General features: G+C 40.8%; 1 protein-coding gene across 1 annotated transcript in view; it reads right to left on the bottom strand.

Moving 5' to 3' along the window:
* cspg5a (chondroitin sulfate proteoglycan 5a) overlaps positions 1-5,163 on the bottom strand; it is a gene marked incomplete at both ends in the record, with an annotated part of 89,244 nt that overhangs the window by 81,548 nt on the left and 2,533 nt on the right. The gene's annotated exons all lie outside the window — the stretch shown is intronic.

Raw genomic sequence — 5,163 nt, forward strand, 5'->3', positions numbered from 1 at the left:
ACTCTTTTTCCCGGGCTGAATCAGGGGCCCAGCACGTCCCTGGAGAGATGCCTGAGTTGTAAGTATAAAGCTCACTGGTAGAGACAGAATCAGCACAGATGTGGGAGGCCAGAGGGAGGCACCGTGTTAATTATTTATGAAAGATCTGAACCCTTCCCACATGCATACACATGCATGTCCTGTACTATGCAAACACACATTAGCGAGTCCTTTCACAAATCATGTCCAGGCTGAAGGCAAAGAGGAGTTCATGATAGAAATATAGAGGTTTTGGGCCCTCACACCTATGTCACACCGCTGATCCGACCAATACGATTATGAGATCTCTGTGTCTGTCAGTCCCTGTCCCTTTCAAGTCCATGTATGAAGATCCCTGATGTCATCAGTATATGCCCCGTTTTGTTTCCATATTATGGAGTTGACTGATTTGTTTCGTTTGCGCCTGATGCCATGACAACACATTGAGGTTAGACAACACACTTATTTGGCTGGGGAACTCCTTATATGGTTATGGCTGATTCATATAGTGAGTAGTGACATGAGGGTGGCCCAGTGGCCCACCGTCCTCCCTTAATTCAGAACGGGTACACATTTTGTGTATCATTATTTTATGCTTTAACTATTGAAAAAATGTCTACAGCTCGGTGCCGCGCTGTGAGCTTGTAGATCAGCTATTTTTGAAAAATCGTGAAAATTTGAATTTTGACCCGATTCTATAAGTGTCTTTTGAATCCTTCTAAGATTTTTTGAAAAACCTTTGATTCTATGTCAGCAATCTGGCCAGCCATCGTCAAAGAAAAGGTCCTTTTCACTTAAATGGAGCTCAGTCTGTTCTTGAGAGACTACTATGTCTGTGGTTCTCAAACCTTTTCATGTGAAGGACCCCCAAAATGATATTTATTTGGTGACGGACCCCCATCTCAAAATATCTAGTTCCAGGGACCCCCCAGAAGCAAAATTTTAGTTGGAAACGTTCGCTTTAAAAATACCGGTACATATATTCAAAGATTTGCACACATTTTCACGACTTCTTCAAAAATAGCAGATCTACTATATCTGCTATTTTTCACTGGTTAAAGCATTAAATAATTCTAGGCCTAAATGGGTTAAGCCAATTCTAATATAGGATGCACCCTGTTCTCTCTAGCCTGCACAGTAAAGTCTTGAGTGAGTACTATTGCAATAACGTATTCATCCATTCAAATGGTCCATTTTGACTGATACTCCTGGATTTGACTGTGTGGCAATGTGACATCACGCTTTAGAGCCGTAGATCAGTAGTTATATCGTGCTTTGTGCGGTCCTAAAGTGTCTTTTACACACATTATGAATGAGGAATGGAAGTTATATACATTTAAAAAGAACCTGGTACATTGTTTACCAGTTGTCCTCCATTTGCTTAACTCATAAACTAAGCAACACGTTTAGAACTGGCATTTAAGACTTTCTCTCCCCTTAACTTTCTACCATTCGATTCAAGTACAACTTCCTGATGGTAAACTTAGAAATATTTGGCCAAAGTGTACAATTCAACAATTATAATTTAACCCAAATTAAACCTCAAACATGTTTAAATCTGTACGTTCAGTAGTGTTGGAATAAGTGCAGATTATGGTGTTGTATAGACTATATGGTAGCAAAAGGAACAAACAAACTCAAACAAATGAAATGGACGATGGAAGAGAGAGAGAAAAGACTGAATAGCCCAGGTGTAAGGAGAAAAGGAGGAAGTAATTTCCTCCATCACCATGTCCTCTTGCCCTGGCCCCACTCATCTTATGGCACAACCCATGCCATCATCACCCAGGAATAATCACCCCTCTGCTGCTCATCCCTCTCAAAACATCCACAGGCAGCATCTCACCAGATTATAGTGTATGTATCACTGGTCGGCCGGGATTAGGATTTAAATGATGGCCATTGCTATACTTATTTTCCGTTCATTTGCCCATACTCAAGCTAGGTGCTTGAACCGGCACTGTGTCTGCAACACAGTCGGAGCGACGCACAGACAGATACAGAGATCTCCATAATGGGAATAAAGGGACACAGACAAACAGATACAGAGATCTCCATATATGGGCATAAAATGGATCCAGACAGACAGATACAGAATAGATATCTCCATATATGAGCATAAATGGACACAGGCAAACAGATGGTCAATACGGGTCCAAGAGATGACAACAGGTATAATGGGGTTTGCATTAAAGGGCGGGGCATTCATTCCCTATTTACATTGTTCCCGAGTTGGCCAGGTCGCTCGCCGACTAGACGCTTGGCCGGCCGAGCTTCTAGTTATAAATAATAACAAGTTTCATTCCCTGCCATATCCCAAGTTTCCCGAGTTATATCCTATGTCTTTCCCTGCCAAGCCCGAGTTCCTGAGTTATAAAATAAAGTAAAAACAAACAAACAAAACAAAACAAAAAAAAGAAAAGAAAAATGTACTTTTGGAGATCTGCTATTTTCAAACATTTTGTACTTTTACTTTTGGTACATTTTGACACCAAAAATGTGTACTTTTTGAATTCTGGACTTTTACTTGTAACAGAGTATTTTGTTGAGTGAAAATGTGAGGACTTTTTCCACCACTGTGAATAGCATGCCATACCATACAGACACTTTCGAATACATTGGCTACTTGTCTACCGTACTGAATCTTTAATAACTTCTGCTGCAATTCTGAGTTTTTGTCCCTGTACTAAGTAAGCATGGACAAAGGCATAGATAGTATCAACGTCATCGTCATATAGCCTACATCAAAGTGGTGAGTAATAGTTATTGGATAACAGTAATCATAAATATAAAACAAGCGCTCCGCCCTTGTTCCATTGTTGGAACCGGGATGTTGTTTTGATACACACCATGCAGAGAATGTTATAGGGGCTGACATTTCTAAAAGGGCCTTTTGGTGGAAATATTGAAAACCTCCAAGCTCACAAGTTGTGAGCTTGGAGGTCAGCTATTTTCAGTGTGTGATACACACTAAACTAAGCATAATCAAGTCTATACTGGAGATGTGGCATAACGGCATGGATTTCTACACAGAGAGGTTAATTCTTTCAACATAAGATGCATTCAAGTTCAGGAGAGTTTGGACAAGGCAATTCTCTTGAATGCCATCTTCAGGTATGGGATGGAAAGGGGGCATTTGCATTTCTTTCACCATAGTAAAAACGGCATTCATGGTCTGGAGAGGGCACTTTTTACAGACAGATAAAAGGGCAGGGGCTCAAGCCCCCTTTGATGTCTACTGTGCACGTGCCTGATCAGCACGTTGTTAAACACCTAACCCCGAGGTTATTATGGACATGTCATTATAGAGACATAAAAAAGGGTATTCTGAACAATCAGATGAGGTCAATGATTAGTTGTGAGCTTCAGCTTCAGATCAACCTTTTCTGCTATCTTTGTGTTGCTCACCACTCCTACATCTGGCTTTGTGTGTATGTCTGTATGTCCTCCACAACTCGGCATTGAGCATATAGGCCTATAGATAATACATAGGCCTACGTACAATACACTGGACCTGGCCTTTTCCCTTGGGCTCAACCTTCTTCCAGGAGAATGTCTCCTGATTGAATTTACACAGTTCACTGAATAATATGAATATGTACAGCTCTCTCCATTGTAGGCAATGCTCACTTCACACTGGGTGTGCTTTTTTGACAGTGTGTGGTTGGGGGGGGGGGGGGGGGGGGGGTGTTATTATAAATGTTTGATTTGAAGAGAACTAAACTCTGACTCCCCCTGCTGTTTCATTTGTTCTGTAGATGTGTTCTAAGACTCCCACTGTTTTGTTAGTGATGAGTGTTATTTGCAGACAGCAGTGGTGTAAAGTAATAAGTACATTTACTTAAACATTTGAGGTACTTTTATTTTACTGGAGTATTTCCAATTTGTACTTTTACTCCACTACATAACAGATACAAATATTGTACTTTTACTCCAGAATTATTTGAAAACTATTATTTGAATTAGTTACTAATTACTTTGTAGATTTGGATTATTAGGCCTATTACAAAATATACATTAACCACTTCAACTCTATATACATTTCGGCCTTTTGAAAATAGCCGATCGACAAGCTCATAATGCGACGCATTGCGAGCTTGTAGATCTGCTATTTTCAAAAGTTTTTATACACTTGAAAACTTCAAATTGGACTTTCTGCATAACGAGTACTTTCTACCTTTGGTACTTTAAGTACATTTTGATACCAATACTTTTGTACTTTTACTCAAGTCATTTTTGAATACCGGACTTAGGGCACGGTCACACCAAGCATGGCTGGCGGCTGATAAACTCTTTTTATGCTCAGCCCAGCAGATTCTCCCAATAACCAATGACAATCACTTGTCAGTTGTCACTTCCTGAGTCTTGGGAAAATTCGCCTTCTACTGACCTGATTGGACAGAGGGGAAAAAACAGTGCTTCAAGCATAAACGCAAGGTCTGCATGGCACGCTGAAACCTGTGCCAGACCTTAAAATCCACGCCATTCCCATTGAAATGCATTAGTGGAATCCACTCTCGTAGGTAGACCGGGGATGTGGAATCCCGATTCCGCCAATGCATTTCAAAGGGGATGTAGCGTTTTCTTTTGCAGAAATGCTATCCTTACTGGCAGGAAACAGCTCCACTCCCATTGAAATACATTGGGAGTATTTCTACATTGCAGTATTGATACTTTTAGTAGTACTTTTTCCACCACTGGTTATTTGTGCGCTTTCCTTCATGCCTACTGGAATCATTTGGATGTGTATTGCACTGATCCTTGACCACATTTCTCCAGATGAAAGGCCCCCATTACTTTAGATAGGACTCCCAGGGCAAATGTGTGGGAGTACCTCTGTGGCCTACTGGCAGCGAGCATACAAAGTTTGACACTAATTGGCACAATGGTTTGCAAGATTAGCTCCAGACAGAATGACACACACACACACCCGTCCATGAAACCCGTGTTGTGATTGGTTGAAAAGACATTTTCCGGGTTAAGTATATACTGTACCACCCAAGTTCGGCCTTATAGACACACTCCTCATTAGGTCATAACCAGGCTTTTCTCCTCGGAGATGAGACAAGTACAAACTATAATATAGTCCTCAGGTAAATTGTTTGGACACTTAACTGAGGAAATAAGCTCAAACTCAGACATCGG

Source organism: Nannobrachium achirus (assembly GCF_963921795.1).
Source record: "Nannobrachium achirus genome assembly, chromosome: 2".
Taxonomy (NCBI): Eukaryota; Metazoa; Chordata; class Actinopteri; order Myctophiformes; family Myctophidae; genus Nannobrachium; species Nannobrachium achirus.